Genomic DNA, 25,493 nt, shown 5'->3' with positions numbered 1-25,493 from the left:
GAAGTATCCCAACGGTGCTTCTGTCGCTGCTGGTCTTCCGTAGTAAATGTGCGGGCCAGCTGTCGGCACTCTTCCGCGTGTGCAGCAGCTTCGGACAGGGCAGTAGACTCCGTTGTGTCAGGGCGATACGGGAGGATAGTATCCATTGTGCAGGAAGGCTCGCGTCCGTAAAGAAGAAAGAACGGGGAAATCCCGTAGTGGTCTGTGTGGCGGTGTTGTAAGCATACGTCACGAAGGGTAGAACGCGGTCCCAATTGGTCTGGTCAGATGCGACGTACATTGATAACATGTCGCCAAGAGTACGCTTAAAGCGCTCAGTCATCCCATTAGTCTGCGGGTGGTATGCAGTAGTGGTGCGGTGAATTACGTGGCATTCCTTGAGTAGGGCTTCTATAACCTCAGAGAGAAACACACGGCGTCTGTCGCTGAGCAATTCTCTGGGGGCTCCATGGCGAAGTATGATGTTACGCAGAAGGAACCATGCAATATCACGCGCAGATGCGCTGGGCAGAGGCGAATTTTCCGCGTAACGCGTTAGATGGTCTATTGCCACCATCAACCAGCGGTTGCCATCTGAAGTACTCAGCAGGGGCCCGTAAAGATCAACTCCGACGCGGTCAAAGGCGCGTCCTGGGCAAGGCAAATGTTGCAATGGGGCAGCTGAGGAACAAGGGGTATTCTTGCGGCGTTGGCAAGCGAGGCAGGAGCGCACATATCGGCGGACGAATCGTTACATTCCGCGTCAGTAATAACGGAGTCGCAGGCGCGCGTATGTTTTTAGTACTCCTGCATGCGTGCATTGCGGGTCATCGTGAAACGCTGCACATATGTCCGAACTTAGATGCCGTGGGACCACGAGTAACCATTTGCGGCCGTCCGAGAGGTAGTTACGGCGGTATAGGAGTCCGTCACGAACAGCTGAAGTGGTGTGCTTGGCGACGCAGTGTATGGTCAGAAGAAGGTGCTGATGGGTTGGACAGAAAAGCCAGCATATAGAGACAATCCATCGATCCTTCTGCTGCTCCGAAAGCATGTCCGTGGCGGTGAGGGAGGACTCGCATATTGGTACGTTCTAGTAATTGGGCTGGCCTGACAGAGGGGAGCGGGAGAGGGCATCCGCGTCCGTATGTTTACGGCCCGAGCGGTATAGCACTCGAATGTCGTACTCTTGGAGGCGGAGCGCCCATCGAGCGAGGCGACCTGAAGGGTCTTTTAAGGACGGACAGCCAGCAGAGGGCATGATGGTCAGTTATTACGTCGAATGGGCGGCCGTAGAGGTAAGGGCGGAATTTAGTTATGGCCCAAATGATAGCCAAGCATTCTTTTTCTGTAACGGAATAGTGGGCTTCCGCTTTCGTCAGTGCACGGCTGGCGTAAGCAACGACGTATTCATCGAAGCCAGTCTTTCGTTGCGCAAGAACAGCGCCAATGCCGACACCACTAGCATCCGTGTGAATTTCTGTCGCTGAGCTGGGGTCGAAATGACGGAGAATCGGGGGTGAGGTTAGAAGACGACGCAGCGTCGTGAATGCGGCATCGCAAAGTGGCGACCAGGCCGAGAGGTCGTGGTTAGCCGCGAGAAGCTGCGTCAAAGGCGCTATTATGGTGGCGAAGTTGCGGATGAAACGGCGGAAGTATGAGCACAATCCGACGAAGCTGCGGAGTTCTTTGGTGGTCTTTGGTCGTGCGAATTCGGCGACTGCTTGGAGTTTGGCGGGATTTGGAAGCACACCATCTTTCGAAACAGCGTTGCCAAGGATGACTAGTTGTCGGGCGGCGAAGCGACACTTCTTGATGTTGAGCTGGAGTCCAGCATCGGCGAGGCAAGTGAGAACGCGTTCGAGTCGGAGCAGGTGAGAAGAAAAGTCCGGGGAAAAGATGACAATGTCATCGAGATAACAAAGGCATGTCTGCCATTTGAGGCCGCGGAGGATGTTATCCATCATTCTTTCAAATGTGGCAGGCGCATTGCACAAGCCAAAGGGCATCACGTTATAATTCATATAAGCCGTCAGGCGTAACGAATGCCGTTTTCGGGCGATCTGACTCAGCCATCAGGACTTGCCAGTAACCAGATCGTAAGTCTAAGGACGAAAATAATTCAGCGCCTTGGAGGCAGTCTAGTGCGTCGTCGATACGGGGTAGAGGATAGACATCTTTCCGGGTTATCTTGTTCAGGCGTCAATAGTCCACACAAAAACGAATTGTCCCATCTGTCTTTTTCATCAGCACTACTGGAGAGTCCCAAGGACTGTGGGAAGGCTGTATCACACCGCGTTGAAGCATGTCGCCTACGTGCTCGTCGATGACACGGCGCTCCGCCGCGGACACACTGTATGGACGCTGCTGTAGTGGGACATGGCTACCGGTGTCGATGTGATGAACGACTGTAGCTGTACGCGCTAAACATTGTTGTTGGAGGTCAAAAGAAGTGCGAAATCGGGTAAGGAGGTCGACAATCTGCGCGCGCTGACTCGGAGTGAGCTGCGGATCAATACACCGAGCAAACGTTCTGTCACATGCTGGCTCAGACGTAGAGACAGGAAGAGCCATGGCGTCAACCTGAAGAGGAGTCGAGTCATCAGGCACATCGTAGAGAAAGTTCGTCTCAAATTCGTCAGCAGACCGGAGGCACTCGCCATGGTGTAAGCTTGATGGACACGAAAACGTATTCGTAACGTAAAGTGCAGCTGGAGCTCTGGCGAATGGGAAGGATGGCGAAGGGAAGCAAGAAGGGATGACGGCGTGCAGCAAGTTTCGACGGCCTGAAGAGAACTGTGGAATCGTAGAAAGCAGCACAGGAAACGGGCACAAGGGCGGAAGAGAAAGCAGGGATATCGGTGTCGGCGGCGACGAACACTCTAGCAGAAGATAGAGGCAAATCTTCAGAAAGACTTCCGCAAAATGGAGTCAGCGCAAGTTCTGCACGGGCACAATCAATAACTGCGCGATGAGAAGAGAGGAAGTCTCATCCTAGAATGATGGCATGAGAGCAGCGGGGAAGAACAACAAACTCAATGTCATATAAACTGTCTTGTATAGCGACACGGACGGTGCAAGTTCCTACAAGCTCAATTCGTTCAGCGCTTACTGTACGCAGTGAAATAGCGGAAAACGGCGTCGCGACCTTTCGGAGCGTACGGCGAAGCTGTTCGGCAATCACTGACACCGCGCCACCGGTGTCGACAAGCGCGTGAACGGCGATACCTTCCGCATAAACTTCAATGACGTTCGCAGGGAATAAACCAGGGCTTGCGCAGTTCGATGAGATCGCAGTTCTTGCCTCCGGAACTGCGCCTTTTAGTTTTCCTCCACAGCGGCGGGGGGGAGGCGGACATGGGGGGACAGGGAACGTCGACGGGGAGAGGGTGACCGACGAGTGGTGAAACTTCGAGGAGCAGGAGACGAGGAAGCGAAGTGCGGAACAGGTGGAACATAGCGGGACTGGGAGTCAGGTGCATTCCCTTGTGGTCTCGCAGTATCGGGAGGGTACCAACCCCGCCGGCGGCAAAATCGTGCCACGTGGCCAGCAAAGCCACACGCGTAGCAGATGGGCCGATTATCCTGGGTACGCCACGGATTGTGAACAGGGTGCCCAGGCTGGGGTGCACAATGATGAGCCGGGCGTAGGGGCTGCGGAGGCGCGCAGAAGTCGCTTCTGGGCACGTCGTTTGCAGCTGCAGAAGGCGACGCGTAGAAGCCGCTTGTGGGCGTGTAGTGCGAAACTGCAGGCGGAGGTCTTGGACTGGCGACGACGGCAGCGTACGTGAGCGGAACCGGCGCTGGAGGTGGCTGATGAGCGAGAGGTAGTGCGTCGCTGACTTGTTCGTGTATGACCCGACGTAGTTCCGGAGACAAGGAAGACTCAGACGACCGGGTAGCAGGCAAAAGGGACAGTTGACGCGCGACTTCCTCTCGAACAAATTGTTTGACTTAGTCGAGGAACGAGGAGTGGGCGGGAGCATCATTGAAACTGTCGGTTAGGGCCGAAATCGTGTCGGCCGGCGCGGCAGCTCGGCGCGTAGTGAGGCGTTGTTTGCGGAGCTCGTCATAGCTCTGGTACAGGGTGATCACCTCGTCAACCGTTCGAGGATTTTTCGCCAAGAGCATCTGGAAGGCATCATTTTCGATGCCTTTCATGACATTCTTTATCTTTTCACTTTCTGGCATAATGGGGTTAATGCGCCGACAAAGGTCAACGACATCTTCAATGTAAATGGTGATGTTTTCACCCTTTTGCTGAGCGCGACCATTCAAGCTTTGTTCCGCACGAAGCTTTCGCACAGCAGGGCGACTGAAGACCTCTTTGAAATAATTAGTAAAAGCAGTCCAGGTGGTAAGGTCGGATTCATGATTACGGAACCAGAGATGAGCGACTCCATAAAGATAGAAGATGACGTTAGTCAGTTTATCTTTGTCATCCCATTTGTTATGCGCACTCACTCGGGCATATGAGGAGAGCCAATCCTCGACGTCATGATCGTCGGTGCGACTGAAGACAGGAGGATCGCGTTGGCGTAGAGCACCGGAGCAGACAACAGGCGATGCCTGGGGAGGATCGGGCTGCTCGGCGTCCTCAGGCATGGCAGAAACGGGAGGGAGCGTCCGGCTGCAGAGTTCCAGGTCGGTAAAGGGCCCAGCGTTAGTCCTAAGATGTTTCGTTCCATCGCTCTTTGTGCGGTTCTTAACTTGTTCTCGACCTTCTTGTTAACCTACAAGTTTCTGCCCCATATGTTAGCACCGGTAGAATGCAATGATTGTACACTTTTCTTTTCAACGACAGTGGTAAGCTCCCAGTCAGGATTTGGCAATGCCTGCCGTATGCACTCCAGCCCAATTTTATTCTTCTGTAAATTTCTTTCTCGTGATCAGGGTCCCCTGTGAGTAATTGACCTAGATAAATGTACTCCTTTACAGACTCTAGAGGCTGACTGGCGATCCTGAATTCTTGTTCCCTTGCCAGGAAGAGAGCGGTGTGGACAAACGGGGATAGCCGATATTCTAGTTGACATTAAGCGGAAGAAGTGGAGCTGGGCAGGCCACGTAATGCGTAGGATGGATAACCGGTGGACCATTAGGGTTACAGAATGGATACCAAGAGAGTGGAAGCGCAGTCGAGGTCGGCAGAAAACCAGATGGGATGATGAAGTTAGGAAATTTCCAGGCGCAAGTTGGAATACGCTGGCGCAAGACAGGGGTAATTGGAGATCGCAGGGAGAGGCCTTCGTCCTGCAGTGGGCATAAAATAGGCAGATGATGATGATGATGAAAGGGCCCAGCACGTCCACCAAATGTAGAGAGACACTCTAGTTTAATTAATTAGAGCGAGAGGTTACACAGCGCAGGCAACACAGGCACACGGCTTCGACCAACTCGTCGGCTTCGTCTTTCTCGAAGCAGTGCATACTGCTCGTTCTTCTTCAGTACATTACAAATATTAACAAGTAAGGCGAGTAGTACAGGCATAACAGCAGCCAAGATGGCGAGGAGCAACCTATACCTCTTCTTCATCGGGACCGACCTATTGCTGCAGTTCTCGTCTTCTGTATCGTGGCACATATGCTTGGTGACTATTATGAATAAGAGCTCTGCGTCCTCTCTGATTAAGCTCTACGCCACAAGATAGCGCTATCAGCATTGTTGCCGACTCTGTGTTGAGTTGACGTAGACAGCCTTCATGGGTCTGGATATGAAGGCTTTCTTATACGTTGCTACCATCCCACCTTTCCAGTAATCCAGAATTCCACAATGGCCGACATGCTTACGGGCATGCCGTAGCTCCCTAACTCTCGCGAGAGCATCTTTTCATGAAAATTTCGAATAAGTTTTTGAATGCGACTTGTATTGACGGCAATCTAATGCTGCCACTGCCATGCCTTCACAGCTTGCCCCCTCCCCCTATTCTTTCCGCGCTCAAAGTGGCACGCCGCACTCACGCGGCACAATGTCCACCATGCTCCGCCCATCCCCGCGCCGAGCAGTTGCGTCGACATAACTGTGGAATCGTGCAGTAGTGGATGCTTCTGAGCTTGTAGGTTCATATGGACTAATATTACTAACAGCAGGATACAACTATACGACATCATGCAGGGAAACATATAAGGCCAGCCCTGTGCAGTGCTTGCCTTCATACAATGATGTAGTAGTTGCCCTCTGCAGTTTGAACTTAGTGGATACTTGAAATATCGAACTACAGCGCGCACACCATCAGAGGCATTAGAGTCTGAGCTTCATGGCTGTGTCTTATACATTGCGGTCCTTGAGCCCACTGTTCCTACTCTGTTGTGGTACGAAATGAAGCTGAGGAAGAAAAAAATGTACTCTCCATCCCGGCCCTACGAAAGCGGATGTCCAGCGGAGCTGTTGGAAACCACCACTACAACTGCTAAGGGGTGGGGGTGGGGGGGGGGGGGGGAGGGGTTATGCAATGCTTTATTGCTTTAGAGTAATGGTAGCAATGGTAATTTAGAGTGATGGTAGTAATGGGAGTAACGGTAATTTTGGCAGCACGCTACCGCTGGTCGTATTGCTGTGTATGTTTCCCTTTTCCGCTCCTCGGGACTCCTAACTATGCTTTGCGTACCCATAGCAGTGCAACAACAATTAAATCATTTGCTAGGCTGCTTCTTTTTGCACACGAAAGGCTAGACACGTCACTCCCCACCTCGCAAGCTGCCGTCGCCGCGGCAGCTTGCGCAAGAGTAATCTTTACCGGGAAACGTATGCGGGGAGAGCTACGTGCTTCGCATTGTTCTCAGGAGAGCCTTATCATCAATTATGTGATTCGGATGCTTGTTTGGTGCTTGTTCTTTATCGAAACGAATACTGTTATGTATGTTGTATTCGTGATTCGAAAGAATGAATGCACTTTTTCCTTCACTTTGCTGAGTGCTTGCAACCACCTGCCTTACGGGGGTACGAGCCACTGTTCCTGCCCTCGGGATCGGCTCATATTTTTGCGCACAGAGGCGGACACGAGAAATACCGACCACCGAGAGGCTAACAACTTTGCTGCAAAAAAATGGCAGTCGGTCTCCCACAGTTATCTGCTGTTTTTTTTTCCTGTGTGTACAAAATGTGTGTAATGACTACCTATTCTAGCTGAAATATTGTGTGAAGGCACGCAGACCACTTTTAACACGTGAATGTCAGCCTAAAGCATCATCTCAGCCGTCACTATGTTTTCTTGCGTTAAGTATAGAAGTGCTTCAGTTATGCTTGCTTGATTACCAAGTGTTCCTTTTAAATGTGGCCGTACCGTACATCACCATGTACTGGATGCACAATTTTGTTTCGCACGTTTTTCTTTTCTTCAGGTTACTTCAAGGATGAAATCGGGTCATACGATGGACTACTCCACATGATCAGCATTGGCTCTTTCTTCGTGTGCCTAATGTGGACAACGGACTTCATTTATAGATTCGTCAAAAGACGTAGGACGAATAGCGCATCTTGACGTAGCATACTTCACGTGTACATGCTTGCTGTGATAATACCATGGACATTTGCTGATCACATAGCATTTGCTGTGCCGACAGTAGACTGTGCCTTCATCATCCTGAACTACCTTGCGTGCAAGACAAGATGTGAGTGCAGTATCCACCTAAGATGTATTTTAAATAAATAAAAATTAAATAATTGAATAAAATCTGGTGGCATGTCAACTGCAGTTTCGCAGACAAGTGGCGTATGCGCTGTGGGTCTATTGTTTTACGGTAATGTGTCACTTAAAGCTACTAGAACGCCTTATAGTTACGGTATGCGACGTCACCTAACCTAGCGACACAACAAAATTCGGCTTTTGGTTCGGGAGCTAGCACACACCCTTTTGAAAAGCTTGCCCTGAGCACAGGTAATTTCAGGGATACATACGCACCTCGGTAACAAGTATTTAACTTAAGACGAAGCACAGTGAGCAGCAGCAAACTTGGAACGGCAAATACTGACAAGCAACAAATTGTTTTATTGCGATAGCAATTATACGGTCACTCCCGGCGAATTTTAAATTTAGCTGTTTAGCTGTTGCTGTTGCCAATTTCACCTGCTTCAGGAACTTGTTTGCATAAACTTGCTCGAAGAAAGTATCACTCTCGCACCTTTTCACCATTAGAAGACTTGGGAAGGAAGGTACGGAGACCAACGAGCAAAACATTTTCAAACATAATCATTTTGTAGAATTTAACGCGACATTCTAAAGCCGTAACACGGGCGTCGCCCAAATTAATAAACTTTATCAAATGTAAAGTTTATTAATTTGGGCGACGCCCGTGTTACGGCTTTAGAATGTCGCGTTAATAAACTTTATCAAATGTGAAAAAAGCCGCCAGGGGGCCATGGAGTGTGGTAGCGCTCCACATGGGCTCCTGCTTTCACGCTATTTTCCATGGTCCAAGGCTAGCAAAGTGCTTGGTTTTTGTGCTCGCCGATTCAGCAAGTCACAAGGAACGGACTGACACCTGCCACTAAGCAGTGAGTGGACATCTTCTACCGCAATCGAACTGTTGACATCTCGAGGCTGCTATCCTCCGTGCTAACCCTAACGCCGCGGTAGCCTGCCGAGTGCGTGGACACGCTCGGCTCGTGCCCGCGTGGCATGCGCACGGCGCCCGATTGAGAGCGTCGCGTGCCGCCTACATCGACGAAGAAAGCGTCGAGGAAAACACCACCTGGTCTCCGCCGCCTGCACTTTCGAGGAAAACAGATGGCTACCCAGCTACAAGAGGAACCGACAAGAATGCAAACCGATGGGACGGACGCGAATTCCGCAACGACATCGGCACGGCCCTACGATGCTAACAGCGCGAAAACAATCGAAAACCAACACATTAAATGGCTGCAAGTCGGACGCAAGAGAAAACAAGCATCGGAACCCATAAAATCGCAAAACGAAATGCCGAAACAAGACCCTAAGCCCACACCGCAACCGTCAAAACAACGCAACCAGAAGATGCCACCTTTCCCAACCGACGACTTCAAGATTGTCTACAGGCCACAAGTGGGACTCGACTTATCGAAATGGAACCTAACCGCAGTTACCCACGCCATCGGAAGATCCAGCGGCCTCACGCAACAGGATTTCCACGATAACGTTCGAGTTCAGACGCAGAGGGTAGAAAACGTCATCATTGCGAGTACCGCCGACACTGAACGTGCAACCAAGCTCAAAAGCATAACGACCATCCAGTTAGGCGGCACCTTCTTCAAAGTGAACCCCCACGTGAGACATCCCGACGACGTAAGCAGAGGCGTCATCTACGGTCTCCTGCCAGGTACCAGTAGTGCCGAAATCGTAGCTGGCCTCAGAGTCGATTCGAGATACACAGTTCTCGGTGCACGCATGCTCGGTCGATCTTCCACGGCCGTCATCACTTTCGACGGGCCACACGTCCCGTACTACATCACCTACCAAAGTGGGGACTATCGCTGTAAGCCCTATCGAAAGTCCGTGCAGTACTGCCGGACGTGTGGTGCCATTGGACATAGGCAAGACATCTGCCCCAGTCCCAGAAAACACTTCTGCTACAAGTGCGGACAAGACGCAGTACTCGAGGATCACGAATGCCTACCCAAGTGCAAAATATGCCAAGAATCACACGAGACCGCTGGAAAGGAGTGCAAGAAGAAGCTAAGACCCAACCCACCACCTTACCAAGTGAGACAACAACAACTTAACAAGGCAAAAGTCCGAGACAGCCATTGGAATTTAAGCAGCGATGACGAATTCCCCAAGCTAGAGAACCCGTCCACAAGCTCGGGCAGTGCACCGCGACTCCATGCCGGCCGAAGCAAGTCTAGGTCTAGGTCTAGGTCTGTCGTACCATCGAGGTCCAAGTCTGGCACGAGATCCCGAACGCGCTCCGTTCAACGAGTCAACTATGCTGCTGCGGCACGGGGTTACTCTCACAACACGAGCGCTTCGGATTTCTCGACTGCAGACACCGCGGCGCTCAGGGCTCTGGAGAACATTGTTCGAAATCAGCAGAAGGCGCTGCAAAGCCTTCGCGACCAGATCCAAAGCCAAGGCGCCGTCATCGACAAGCTCACACAACTATGCCAAGAACGAGAAGAAATTATACACAAGCAGAATGACAACATCGAGAAGCTCACTCAATTATGCCAAGAACAGCAACTAACTAAACAACAAGCCAAGAACCTCACGAAACAAGAAGTTGAAGCTGTCGTGGAGGAGAAGATTGTACACGTCATCGAAACGAAACTCGAGGCTCTAATTGAATCGAAGCTCACAGTGATAGTTAAGTCCAAGCTCGAAGCAATCTTACAAGCGAAATTGCAGCCAATTCATACTCAAATCGGCAACAAGTTCACGACACTCAGCCACACCATGGACACACATACAGCCCAAATCAATGAGATGAAATCCCAGCTCACTAATTTCATAGCCCATGTCAAGAACAACTACATGAGCCACGCGGAACTTGAGGAAGGGCACGGAAGGAAGAAACGACGGCCACACAGCAAGACGCCTTCCCGTTCGAACTCTCTTGAACGGGAGCACGTTAACGCACCTGGGGCTCCTGTGGATGGCAAACTCTAACTGCAAAACTCCCATTTCGCAATCGACTTTCCGCATCTGGCACTGGAACTGTAGATCCTACAGACCCCGCTTAGCAAATCTACAAGAATATCTAAAGACAAATCAACCAGACATCATCGCCCTCCAAGAGACCAACACCAAAAAGTTAGGCTTCCAGGATACAACACCCTCACCATAACCACAAGAACCGCCATACTTCTCAAGAAGACAATTACGGCCCAAGAACACAGGATAGAAGACACCACGATTGAGAACACTATAGTGGAAATCATACCCGACCGCAAGTCGCATCAAAGCCTCTACGTGGTTAACGTATACAGCCCACCGCGAGACCAGCTCGCGGACTACGATCACTTCATCCGCGAACTCCGAAAACGCACAAGAGGACACCGGCTCGTAGTCGTAGGGGACTTTAACGCCCCGCACACGGCCTGGGGCTATGCCACCACTACGAAGAAAGGCGCGAGAGTCCACGACGCCGCTCAGCAACACGGCCTCACGTTGTGGAACGATTCGCTCCAGGCTACGAGAGTCGGAAACAGCGTCTCAAGAGACACCAACCCCGACCTTACCTTTACGCGGGATGTGAAGAACGCGATCTGGACCTGTCTCCCAGACACTCTTGGTAGTGACCACCACATCGTCCAACTCGACATCGAGCACGCACGTCGACCAGCCAGGACTGGCACGGCAAGAATAACTGAATGGAATGGCTTCAGAACCGAGCTCGACGATCAAACTACCATATCGGACATCGACGCCTGGCTCAAACAGATCCTGGATACCGCCGAACGGTTCACAAAAATCATCCAACTTGATGACGATCACCCCGCCATAGACACTCACCTACTCCACCTCTGGGAGGCCAGAAGGGCCCTACTCAAGAGATGGAAGAGGCAGAAACTCAACGCGCAACTCAAGAAAAGAATCGCCCTATTGACAGAACAGTCGCAGGAGTATGCTGAACAGCTAGCGAGACACAACTGGCGCGCCTTCTGCGATAAGCTTCAGGGCACGCTCAGTACCAAGAAAACGTGGCACCTGCTGCGCGCTCTCCTCGACGAAGGTCCCACCAAGACGCAGCAACGGCAACACATCCGTCGATTAGCACACAACTACGACGGCTCGGAGGAAGACCTACTTCGCGAACTATGCAACAAGCTCCGCGGTCCCTCCCAACCAGCGACAACCCCGCCACTCAAAGAATATGAAGGCAGACCCAACGCTGACTTGGACCGGCCCTTCACACCAGCAGAGCTCCAAGCAGCCATCTCCAAGCTCACGAGAAACACGAGCCCAGGCAAGGACAGAATAGTGAACAAGCACCTACGACAGCTGCCCCAACAGGCCTTGACGGCTCTCCTCCGGTATTACAACGAGTGCTGGGACAAAGGAGAGCTGCCGGCCGCGTGGAAGCACTCGGAAGTGCTCATGATACCAAAGCCCAACAAGCCCACAGCTCTCGAGAACCTGAGACCAATCTCTCTCACTTCGTGCGTTGGTAAGCTGTTTGAGCATATGGTCCACGACCGGCTCACATCGCACCTCGAAGACAATGGGCACTATCCAGACACTATGTTCGGCTTCCGCCAGCTTCTTTCTACGCAAGACGTCTTTCTTCTCCTAAAAGATGACCTCATTGACCACCTCAGCAAGAATAACAAGTCGTGCGTCCTTGCCATCGACGTGAAGGGCGCATTTGACAATGTCAGCCACAAAGCGATACTACAAAACCTCGAGGAGACCGCCTGCGGTTCAAAGACCTACGGCTATGTTCGTAACTTCCTCACCGGCCGGACGGCCACGGTGGGGATATCCAACTTACGCAGTAAGGAATTCAAGCTGCCGAACAGGGGAACGCCGCAAGGCTCCGTCGTGTCGCCCCTCCTATTCAACGTGGCACTCCTCAAGCTCCCCCGGCTTCTCGAAAACATCCCAGGCCTGCGTCACGCCTTCTACGCGGACGACATCACGCTCTGGACGCGAGGAACGAGCACCGGAGAGCAAGAACGTTGCCTTCAAGAAGCGGTTGATGTTATCGAGCACTACCTTGATAGCTGCGGCCTCCACTGCGCACCTGAGAAATCGGAGCTACTCGTACTCAAGGCACGCACGAGGGGTAGACCTCCCACCTACGAAGCTCCAGACCCATGCGTCACGCTCAACGGGATCCAAATACCGAAGGTCGCCTCGCTTCGAGTACTCGGCTTGCACCTCCACCGAGATGGATCAGGAGTCGCCACGCTCCCACGGCTCCAACGCACAATATCCCAACTCACACACCTCGTAAGGAGAGTAGCTAATCGACGCAGTGGTCTCAAGGAGCAAGACACCCTGAGAGTCGTTCAAGCTCTACTGACAAGCAGAATAACGTACGCAACCCCGTACCTGGCTCTCAAGAATTGCGAAGTCGACAAGCTCAATGTCATCATCCGCAAAGCTACGAAGCTCGCCATGGGTCTACCACCTGTGGCATCTACCACCCGACTTCTTAAAATGGGTGCTCATAACACCTGACAAGAGCTGGTGGAAGCCCAGAAAACCAACCAACTCGAGAGGCTGAAGCTCACGCCGACGGGCAGATCGGTCCTTGCGCGCCTCGGCTACGCAGAACGCTACATCTCCGACGCGGACCGCAAGGTCAAGATACCGCCATGCTTAAGAGAATCCCTGAGCATCGGCAAACTACCGCGCAACATGCATCCCGAGCATCATCGGGGACGCCGGCTCGCTCGAGTCGACGCCATCCGAAGACGCCACAAGCACGATCCAGATGCTCGCTACGTAGATGCGTCCAAATACCCGGGAAAAACCGCTTACGCCCTGAGTGTGGTTGACTCGAGAGGCCAAGAACTGGCATCCGCCACAGTCAGGGTGCGGAACTCGGAGACAGCGGAAGAAGCGGCGATCGCCCTCGCCACCACCACGAGCACGAACGCGGTCGCAGTCTTCACGGACTCCCAATCCGCAGTGCGCAATTACACGAGAGGCCGAATATCAGTGGAAGCAGTCAAAATTCTGCAGAAAAGAAGCACTCCGCTCCCTTACACCTGCGTCACGTGGGTACCAGGGCACGAGGGGCTCGAGGGAAACGAAGCGGCACACGCCGCGGCCCGCGACCACGTCAACCGGGCCTCTTTCGACGCCTCGCGAGACCCCCGACCGCCTGGTGACGCAACGGAAACGGAGACAATACCCCCCACGTATAAAGCCATCCTCCAACACTACCGATTGGGACGCAGGGTGTACCCGCCACCTCATCCAAAACTGACGAAAGAGGAAAGCACCGCATTCCGAAGACTGCAGAGCAATACGTACACACATGGGATCCTTATGCATCGCATCCACCCGACACTACACACATACAACTGCCCGATCTGCGCCGTGCCAGACACTCTGGCGCATTTGCTACTAGAGTGCCCGTGGCGCCCCGAAGACGCCGTTACTAAACATACAACGTCTGAAGACGTGAACCTCCTCGCCGAGACGTGGGAGGCCAAGATCTCCACCCCGGCCCTGGACGAACAACGACGTCTTGTCGCCAGAGCCCGGGATGCTATCGCGGCCAGAGGATTCCTGGAATGAGGGACCCTCCCACCTAGAGTGATCCACAGCTCAAACGCTCGGGAACACCGTCTCGAAAATTAAAGTTTATATCATCATCATCATTATCAAATGTTCAGAAGCACTGGCAGGTATGCTAATGAAAAACACAGGTGCAAGACCAGTCAGAGGCACGGGGTGTGCCGGAGGCTCTTTGCTAACACTTGCAGTGACATTTAATAACAATGCTACGTAAATCACTGGCAGCTTATTGAAATGACAAAGGTGCTAAAGAAACGTTGATGCGATTAAGACATACATCATACCTTAGGCATATTAAAACTTCGCAGTACATGCTACACGAAACGCATAAAAATTAACACTCCCTTTATTTCAATTTTTAATGATATTGTTACAAGCCATTCCCGTACTTTGGAGAAGGCGCCAGCAAGGGGATGAAGATGACGATCAAAGAAGCGCTCGTGTGGTTGTTGTTCCGCCATCTCGGCTTCGCTTTGTATACATTCCGTCAATGCATTTGCCATTTTGTTTGGCCTACTCTTATCTCCGTCACATTTTTGGTGGTGGTGCGGGGTACCAACTCGATACAACGGAGCTCCGCAGCGGCCGACGCCTGGCTCTTTACACAATGACCGAAGAGATGATTACTACCGCAACTCTGGCAACGCCAACGGTTGTCACTGCCCAACCCAGAGATCCAGGCCCGTTTTGTGGGACTGATGATGTAGACGTTGAAGAGTGGTTGGCGATCTACGAGCGTGCAAGTAAGAACAACCGATGGGATGATATGGTCATGTTGGCCAACATCATATTTTATCTTCAAGGGACAGAAAGGGTGTGGTTCCAGAACCACGAAAAGGAAATGGGAAGCTGCGATACCTGCAAAGAAAAGATGCGTGCTCTGGTCGGCAAGTCTCTTGGTCGAAAGATCACGGTGAAGAAGGACCTAGCATGACGTGTCCAAACATCGATGGAATCCTACCTGTCTTACATACAGGATGCGCTGGCCCTTTGCCGCAAAGCAGATGACGGTATGGCCGAGTCGGAATAAGTGGGACCCGTCCTGAAAGAGATAGCAGATGATTCGTTCAGTCTGCTAATCTACAAGGACTGTGACACAGTAGATGCCATCATTAAGGAGTGCAAGCGTTTTGAAAACGCTAATAAGAGCAGACGCATTGCCCATCAGTTCGCTCGACTTCCTCACATGGCAGCAACGTCGTCGTGCGAAGACGTACCTGCGCCACAGCTGCCGCTAGCCGCAGAATACGTGGCGAAGATCATACGGCGTGAACTTGAGGCTATGTCACCTGCTTTCCCGTGCTCCCGTGCCTGTGAGTCTAGCTCTACCATGGTACCACTTCACCAAGCCATCGTTCGCCAGGAGCTATCCAATGCTGGCCTGGACTCGGTGTGCGCCATCGCTGCTACCCGCACGACTGACCGTTTCCCAGTTTCGTATGTACAAGGCCAGAGGCTGCATCCCCGCAATCCAGCCGAGTGGAGGACTGCTGACGACCGGCCCACTTGCTTTAATTGCCGTAAGATTGGTCATGTCACCCGTTATTGCAGTAACCGGTGGTCTTGGCCTAATGTGCCCTATGCTCTTAACCGCCGCCCTCTACCAAATACTCATTTCGCTGGGTTTCCGGATTGCTAAGCGGGGTAAACTTGTGCACATTACCTGTGCCAAAATTTCAGGAAGTTTAAGCCAAAGCGAGGATGCACACTCAACAGGAATATTGCGTTCAGGTACGGCTTAACGACGGTGTGCTCCAGAATGCCGTAGAACAACATTGCGTTAGAAGGAAATGATCGCTTGCTGCAGGGTCGCGAAGGTTGCTTGGCAATAAGAGATTCGCAATAAGAGAAAGTCATTGTACAGCAAGCAAGCTCCTCTGTAGTGCATAATTACCAAATGGAAGGCCGCAGCTGAATTTCTCAACTGCCACATACAGTATGCTTGCTGTTTCTCAACTAAACACAGTACTGCACATATTACCCATGCCAAACTTCCGCAAACTTAAGTACAAAGTGGGGACGCATGCTTGACAAATATTTTGTTCTGCTTCAGATGTCGCAACTGCTTTGCAGTGACAATGGTTGCAGGTCTCTTTTAGAAAAGCGACTGTTACTGTATGTGGTTATATGACTGACTTTTACACGTGGATGTTTTTTTTTTCTTTTCAAGGGTTAAATGTGGGCGTGCGTTATAGGCGTGACAATAGTGTATACAGTAGCCAATGTAAACCCAGGCACTACGCTTCCACATGCATCCTTTTTAACAATACTGGTCATATATAATACAGTTCATGGCTGACGTTCTCGCAGTTGCAGAACCAAGACAAAAATGGAAGACGAAGGTGCCTTCTTTCCTGTCTTTGTCTAGGTCTGTGGCACCTCCAAAATAAATTCATACCAACTCGCCCGGTCATGTATTATTGATTATACTAAAGGTTGACAGTCACTGCACTGTAGACGCCTTGTAATTGTAAGAGTCTGTACTCGAACAAGACAGCTGATCTTAAAGTAGAGAATGCTTACTGAACGAATTTATTGTGTAATTTACTATGGCTTCCCTGGCTGTGAACGTGATGTTGTAAGTCCATGCACAAACATGTGACCATTCATGTTTATGGGGTAAGAGGGAGGAGAAGGAGGAATAAACGTTTAATTTCGAAACAGTATCCTGGGTGGGATACTCTAGGTGGGAGGTCTCCTCATTCCAGGAACCCTTAGGCCTTCACTGCCTCCTTGGCCCTGGTGACGAGGCATCGTTGTTGTTCCAGATCCTCGGAGACGAGCTTGCCCCCCCACGTTTCGAGGAGGTCTTCGCTTTCTTGTCTGGCGTTACAGTCTTTTGGTGAGGGTGATGCGTCTGTGTTTAGGCGCCATGGGCATTCAAGGATCAGGTGCGCCAAAAGGCACAAATGAAAAAAAAAAAAACAACTTCCTGCAACCCATGTGAGCTTTAAGCAGCACACACTGGACACAGCTCTTACTGAATGTTACTCAATGATTACCATAAAACTACCCCAGATGATCAACAAAAAAAGCTCACTTCCTAGTAGTGTGTGCGTTACGTTGATGCACAAGCGAGCAATGCTGAGTGACTTGGCGATAGAATATTGAAGACAAATGTAAGATTCCAATTCAATAGCAAAAACCTGAAAACAAAACAGGAATAAAAAAGCGTATTAACTGAAAAAAAAAACACAACCAAAAGCCTTAGCCTTGCAATGCCTATGTGAGTACAGTTTCTCTGCAATGGCATTGTTTATGGCCATAGCAAGGTCCTCATTGATACAGTCATATCCAAACTAAGAGTTTTCTCTCTTATGCCGACGCATGCAAATGTGCGCACACGACAGAGAGAATGAGGTCTAAGCAAACAAGCTTGCGGCATTTAATTTTGCTGTTAAACATATTGTAAAGGCTTGCAGAAACTGAAATGACTGATGTCCAACCTACGCTAAACTATGTTTGTACAGTGGACTTCCGTTAATTCGACCCTTACGGGACCAACGAAATTCATCGAATTATCCGGCGGGTCAAATTTAACAAGATGCAGAAAAAAACATCGAAACATACCGCTAATTCATTTGGCAGTATTTGCCTGATACCAACATGCCCCACAGTCGAACACATGACCACTTTCTATTTGTGTAAACTAGAAAACTAATGTACAAATTACATTAAAGCTCCTAAGCTCCATTACTAAGGCTCCTAAACAAATAGAAATCTAACGCACACCTGATCTTTTAACAAGAAAAATATGTGTTGCATATTGACGGACAGTTTCCCAAAGTCAACTTTGCCGCACGTTTTTTTTTGTTGGCTTTGCCGCAATACATTTCTAATATACGGTAAAGCATAAAAATGCTGCAAAGTAGGTTTATGTATTGTGTTCGATTGGCACAAAGCATGCAATTTTCGGCCCGATATTCTTTAAAAAAAATAAGGCGTGTGTAAATACCTGGTAACTACCGTAATCAGACATTGTGATCTTCGGTTATTGCTTGAAAAACCTTCATAGGCCAGGCCCAAAATAGGCGTTTTCGATGGAAAATTTAGGTGCGTTCAACGCCTTCGCTGTCCCCTAAGCTCCACCGAGACAGATGCTGGCACTAAATGGGTCACTACTGAGGTCACCATAACCATAGCGGTTGGCACTTAGGTGCTGAGTGGTCAAGTTCGAATTATCGGGTGAAGGCTAATTTTAGGATTGAAATAACGAAAGTTTCGGCGCACAGAAATGCATGGGCGCTGGCCGGGAAACCTTCGGTCGAGATCAAATTGAACGAAAAATTGAATTAACCGCAGTTGAAGTAACGGAAGTCTAGTGTATATTCAAAGGCCCTTTGAAGTTGGCCACTTGCGATATCAGTTTAGAGGTATATTTTTCGCTACATAATGTGGGATAGGTACATCCTTCAGCCTAATATGTTAAGCCAACAAGCCTGCTTAGCAGTCATAGACATTTAGCAAAGGATTGCACCTAGCATTTAACATGTTGTAGCAGCAGAGTGAAGAACCACAGTCATACACTGCATGCTCTACCTGTTTCTCCAAGTGAGGCTGACTCAGCAGTTATGGAACGAAATCTAAGCAGATGTGCATTGATGGGATCAGCGACACGGACACCGGCAAGAGCTCAGGAAGATAGCCCTGCATAAAGACCAAAACAGTGCAGCAAGTCAGATGATACAAGCACCAGCAGAGCTACCGTTCGTACACACAGATTGTCATGTCATGCCAAAGAAAGTTGAGCACATTCTCGCACATACACAGTGTGCACCAATACTAAAGAGAACACTTGGTTTGCCATAGTTGAATTTCGGACTGAAATTGAAAAGTACCTGTGATGCTTTCCCGAAGATACGGAGCACTTAGTAAACATCAGCAAGTGGTGTTCCAACCTAGACTTCTGTAGCAATCATTGGTTGACTATCGATTGGTGCGCGCGAAAGCAAATGTGAGCGCCAGTTTTCATTTCACGCACGTGCTGTCGCGCGAGAGCTTTGCGACGTCCGAGGGATTAGACGTGGTCGGTGGTGCCGGTGTGTCACGTTTCTTCGATAGACTGCGATAGTAAAAACTGATTAGCTCAAGCAGACTAGAGGACTATTTGTCACCGCCCTGCTTGAAAGAGGATTCCGATAAACATCGTCATGGTCATCATCAAAATCACCGTCAGTTCGTAGCCGTGATGTCTGCTGCGTGTCTCTCCTCAATTTGCTATGTTTCGACCTGCCGGTTCACCAAAGTTTCGCTATTTACACCGATTCTCACAGTGCATGGTATCTGCATGATTTTTCTCCTGCTGCAATTCCTGCGATGTAATGGAGCGAGGGGGGGGGGGGGGGGGGTGGCACTAAACTTAGTTATGAGCGCATAAAACGTCTCAATTACTTTATTATAGGTCTAAAAAATATGCAGATACCAGGCGCTATTGCAACCAATGTTCCAATAGCACACTTCACATGTCCAGGATTTTCACGTCACTCAATGGGAAACACATGTCACAAATTCACTACAGAGCAACGATCCTTTAGCCCACAGGTCTTTTTACTAAAATGACGTGCATGTCATTCTCTCACTATGTGCAAAGTTTGGTTTTAGTGCAGCAAAGTTTCTGGGCTCAATGGCCCCTTTTCTTTTGCACCATTAGAAACTCCATAGTGATATTTAGAAATTCATACCACAGACATGGGCATTCAAAAGCCCGAACCACTAAAATGGCGTAATCACTGTGACTCGCTCTTCGTAGGTGCAAAGTTTTGATTATTTGCGCAATGTTCTCAGGTTAAAAAGGCACTTTACGGGAGCATGTGCCTTTTATGAGAACGTCAGACGCCCCAAAAGCACATGAAATATGCAGCGCTTTTGTGTAAAGTAGCATATGTGTAAGCTGAAAACATATCTCGAAAACACCATGGGGAAAACAACTTATTTCAAGTTAGATTATTTCCTCTGCTCGTAAGAAGCGGCGGGAACTTCACTCCAGCAAATTTGGTTGTATGGGACGTGACGCACACGCCAGTCGTCTCAAAGAGTTGGTTGGCGGTGGCACGAGAGAAGTATACGTGCGATCGTGGTCTATTGAATTGTTCACGAATGCGGTTCCGAGAGTATACATAGTTATCGCCACGTTCAATTGGAGCTCGCGATGTGAGCCTATATGAGGCCTGATAAGATAACCTTTTCATTCCACTTGAACGTGATAGGCTGTGACTTGCTCACCTCGTTGTCAAATTGTTTCTCGATTGTTTTGCTTTGGTAAAGTGCAAACCCCATTTTCTGCGTGAAATGCAACTTCCCCAAATGCAACTACGCCAAATGAAACTGCCCCAAATACAACTGACCCAAATGCAACTGCCCCAAATACAACTGCCCCACATGGAGCTACCCCGAATGCAACTACCCCTATTGCAACCACCCAAAGTACAACTGCACCAAATACAACTAACTCTAATGCAACTACCCCAAATGTAACTGCCCCAAATGCTACTGAAATGCAACCTTACGGTTTTCTTAAAGAATTAGTTGAAACGGTTTATTTATTGAAAGTGTGATTTAGCCTCAAATTCATTCTCAGTGATTCCCGCAAAGCAATCTCTGATGCATCGGTGAAAATGGTATTTCCGGTTCCCCTCTATCGGGCACCTTAAGCGCAGTGTCGTTATCAGGATATTCTTAAGCGGCTCTGGCGGATGTGCATTCCTATTGGAACATTCAGCTACATTCGGCAACCCTTCCAGGTAAAGCATGGTTACAAGTAAGGAACTGTTTTGTTCCTTGGTCGACAACTTGCCGCGTGTGCCTTTGGCCCGGAAAATTTTATCGCAGTTTCGTATGGTCGGGCGCTGTGTTTTTTTGGGACATATTATGCAGAGAATCATAAAGAACTACATAGACATGGCACCACATACGATTCGTTATCTTCCATTTAGAAATATCGGCAACCTGCCTCGCGATATGATTATACTCCTCGGTTCGCATAGCCTCTGGCGGAACAGGATGCGTGATAGGCATGCTAAAGCCCGATATGTGCTAGATCCTCTCTCCTGGACTCTGTAGTTGCCCCATATGCAACTTCCCCAAATGCAGCTACCCCGAATGCAACTACGCCAAATGCAACTGCCCCAAATACAAGTGCACCAAATGCAACTTCCCCAAATGTAACTAACCCACTGGCAACTGCCCCAAATACAACTGCCCAAATGCTACTGAAATGCGACGAGAAATTCAACCTCCCCGAACATGTTCGGGGTGCTTATGCTGCTCAGGAAGAGCCACCAAATTTGATGGTGATGCTGAATGCATGCGCATGCTTAGCTAAACTTCAGCTGTTTTCTGTTGAAGATGCACTGTTTTCAAAATTGTGTGTGATCTTCCATGTAATAAAGAAAAAGTAGGCGCGATTGTGGCCTAATATTTAGAGGATGGGGCTGTTGTGCTGGTCGACTGAGGTTCGATCCCGCCATCAAATAGATTTTTTAAAACATTTAGTTGAACAATTGCGAAACGATGCGAGACATGCAGAAACCTATACCTACCTACCTCAGGGTGCCTAGAATGGAGCCAAAGAATATTTCACATTAAAAGGAAAAAGAAGGATGTACTTCGCTTTTCAGATCCAGTCATCTCTCTCCGCGGAAGCTTACACCACTGCGAAAAGAAAACAGTGAATTATAATAACAATAAATACATAACTACAAATAAAAAGTTAGTATGAAGAAAGAAAAAGAGGAGAGAGCTAGAGTATAGAAGTATTTTTTTTAGAACCAATGTAGGTGTTCGCAGAGGCCATGTGTTTGGAGAACATTTTCAGAACACGTCGTCATAGGTGGGCGCCAGTGACGACTTCAGTTATAGCTACGTGTTTTACCAATGGTGGGTGAATACTCATGCAAAATATGTTTCTATGTTAAAAATGTCACCTGACCAAACCCAAACACCCCCATACTACTTCCAGAAAGTCAGAAAAACTTGTTGATTTTTATTTATGGCCGTGGAGATCACATACACAAGAAAAAAAAAAGAAATGTCATTTGCGTAAAGTAACCTATTGTTGACCGTTCAACTACGTATTTTCGTCTGTGAATACTCTGTGAACACTCTGTGAAAACGGTACTATTTGTTTGCATTAAATAAGAAATTTAAGGTATGTCAAACTCATCTTAGGAAATACGATACGTTGGGTTTTGTGAGGAAGCGCAAACACAAGCATGATGATGATGGTTATCAGAGAGAGGGGCGTATACGGGGGCATGCAGGTGTGACCTTTCACCGTCGCGTGTCTGTCGTATCTGCAATGACCCTGAGTCTATAGTGAGCTCATCGTTCTAATCAGCCACCGGTGTTCAACGAAACGAAAATGATACAAGATATTCACTCCTTCAGCCGAGTTTTACGTGTTCACCGGTTATGCTTTCTTTCGAGCGTCGGGCACTTCACACACAGGAATGTCTTGCGTCGCCCAATTTCCCCGCGGCACAAAAAGGTTACGGTAATAACTTCCTAAAATTGTCCGCACATTTACTAAATTTCGAAATTCCTAATTATTGTCGAAGTAGTTTGGATGCTCGCAATTTCTCTACCTTTCTTGTGAAATTGTGTAGAAACTATTGTTTTATTAATACAAGTTTCCTTTGCGCGTTTCTATGTTTTCCTTACTATTTTTCTTACATCGGCTTTCCTTAAAGCTTTATTATCCTCTTGTTTGCTACTATAGAGCCTGTTTCTTGGCCAATTCTCCGTAGTGGGTCAGCGTCATTAACTGGGAGCAATCAAGCATGCAAAGTAGAGAAACAAAAGGCACGGCCAGCGGCTGGTGATCGAAAGGCATCTAAGTTGTTGTCGAAGAGGTATAGGTGGCCTTTGTTGCCGTAAATCGTATTCAGTGTCGCTAATAACGCAAACACCGGTGCGGGCGTAGCGTAAGATGTTAATCAAGAACTCTACGAAAAAGAAGAAACAAACAGAAAAGTACAAAAAAAAAGCAAAGCTACATTGAAATAGAAAAAAAAGAAAGGTCTCACCGAGATTTGAACTCGGATCGCTGGATTCAGAGTCCAGAGTGCTAACCATTACACCATGAGACCGAACTTTCCGACGCCGGGAATCGAACCCGGGCCTTCTGGGTGAAAGCCAGATATCCTAGCCACTAGACCACGCCGGAGATGGCGGCGAGAGAGCGAGCGCTCGAACCGGTTTCTATTTGCAGCCGCCGTGCCGCGTCGCCGCAGCGTTCACTGCATGGAATTTATAATTCTGAGAATAAAAGGGAAGCGGAATACAACAATAACGAAACCAGGGGCGAATTATTCAGGGTTAAAAGGGTTCAAGTGAACCAGCCCCTCTGGGCTTAGGGCCCCCCCGAGAGCTGGAAAAAATGACAGACTTCGTGGTTTGGTTCGAAAAAGTTTAAGCCTCCTGCTGATTTCCCCTGATTGAAACATATATTATCTATTTCAATAATGAATGCTTCGAAAAGGCTGTTCGTTGCATAATGTGCACCTGAAGTCAGCTCACAGTTCTTCAGTCTGTGGTAAAAACCTTTCACTGGCCTAAAACCATGCATCGCGTAGAGCGACGGAGCTGATCCAGCTGATGAACACAGAGAGCAGCCGGACTGCGATTTGAGCAGCTACGGTCGAACAGCTTCGGAACGGGCAATGCGAAGGCACATAGAGAGCAGTTTCTGTTTGAAATCTCGTTTAATGCGCTGAAAAAAAAAAACCTGAAATAAGCTGACGTAGAGGTATCTACGCTATATTATGCTTTCACGATAGTGCAAACAACGCCCAATGAAATATTTATATGGTATGGAACTATCCGATTATGAAAGGATTCCAAAGTAGTGATGGTTTAATTCTTCGCTCCCGGCGTCGTCCTTCCCTCTTAATTCTTACTTGCGAGTTATACGGAGACTTCAGAGACCATCAATTGGTAAAAGGTTATGTACAGGAAATATCTACAATATATATATATATATATATATATATATATATATATATATTGTTACGATGGGGTGTGTTTATTTAACAGATGAATTGATGAAAAGGGGCCGCGCCGACACCGAGCCGCTACCAAGACAAGTGCACTTCGTTCTCCTCTTCTTCAGTCCTTTTCGTAGCTTTAGCGTAACACTCCTCCCTTCTCAGACGAAGCCCGCTGGGCGAGTAACTGTTACGTCCACTCGGAGTCACGTGGATGACAGCGTTTCAGGCGAGCGACGTGAACAAGCTGCGTCTTCTTAGACCGGTAGCCATTGGACACGAGACGAGCAATCGAGTAGGTCACATCACTTAGACGATCGGTGATGACGAAAGGCCCGGTGTAACGGGCCAGAAACTTCTGGCACAGGCCGCGCTTGCGAAGTGGTGTCCAAAGCCATACAATGTCCCCTTTGTCGTATGACACATTCTTATGTCGTGAATCGTAGCGGATCTTGGAGTGGTCTTGGGACGCCAACGTACGGAGCTGAGCTATGCGGCGTGCTTCCTCAGCGCGGCAGAGAGTCTGGGCAATAGAAGAGTCCGTATGAGGAGTAAAAGGTAGAATGGTGTCAAGGAAGCTGCGGGGTGATCGAACATAAAGAAGATAGAAAGGGCTGTAGCCTGTAGTTTCATGCTTTGCGGTGTTGTAGGCGTATGTCATAAAAGGCAAGATGTCATCCCAATTCTTGTGCCTGGAATCCACGTACATCGAAAGCATGTTGGTCAAAGTTCTGTTAGTGCGCTCGACGAGACCATTTGTCTGTGGGTGATACGGGGTCGCGTGGCGAAACTGGCAAGCACAGAGACGCAACAGCTCTTCGACTACGTCGGCCACGAACTGCCGACCGCGATCGCTCACAATAACACGAGGTGGTCCATGACGGAGTATAACAGAGGACAGGAGGAAGCTCGAAACATCAAGAGCCGTGGCCGTTGGCATCGCTGCGGTTTCAGCATAACGCGTCAGATGGTCGACGCAGACTATAATCCAGCGGTTGTCGTTTGTTGAGCGCGGGAATGGGCCGAGAAGGTCCACTCCAACCATTTCGAAAGGAGATGATGGTGGCGCTACAGGGTGAAGGAGTCCGACCGGAGCAGTATTAGGGCGCTTGAATTGCTGGCACTTGTTACAACTGGCCACATACTTTTCTATATCTCGTCGCATACTGGTCCAGTAGAATCGGCCCTGAATGCGGTGGCATGTTCTGGTGAAACCCAGGTGCCCTGCGGTCGAGTCGTCGTGCATAGCACGGAGCACGTGGGTTCTCAATTTTTTAGGGACCACTAAGAGGAGACGGGCACCATCAGCCGCATAATTCTTCTTGTAGAGCAGGCCATCTTGGATGACAAAGCCATTGTGACCTGTTGGC

The 25,493-nt window shown here is 49.3% G+C and overlaps 1 protein-coding gene and 2 non-coding genes across 5 annotated transcripts in view; 1 reads left to right on the top strand and 2 right to left on the bottom strand.

The window, feature by feature from the left end:
• Positions 1 to 25,493, top strand: part of LOC119444827 (uncharacterized) — a 186,969-nt gene that overhangs the window by 70,318 nt on the left and 91,158 nt on the right. The gene's annotated exons all lie outside the window — the stretch shown is intronic.
• Trnaq-cug (transfer RNA glutamine (anticodon CUG)) lies at positions 23,155 to 23,226 on the bottom strand. Its single transcript has one exon. It is a non-coding gene; the product is annotated as a tRNA-Gln (tRNA).
• On the bottom strand, positions 23,232 to 23,303 carry Trnae-uuc (transfer RNA glutamic acid (anticodon UUC)). Its single transcript has one exon. It is a non-coding gene; the product is annotated as a tRNA-Glu (tRNA).

The sequence above is a fragment of the Dermacentor silvarum genome, chromosome 3 (genome assembly GCF_013339745.2).
Source record: "Dermacentor silvarum isolate Dsil-2018 chromosome 3, BIME_Dsil_1.4, whole genome shotgun sequence".
Classification (NCBI taxonomy): Eukaryota; Metazoa; Arthropoda; class Arachnida; order Ixodida; family Ixodidae; genus Dermacentor; species Dermacentor silvarum.
Note: the sequence above shows the minus strand (reverse complement) of the source record. Positions and strands in the feature narration are given on the sequence as shown.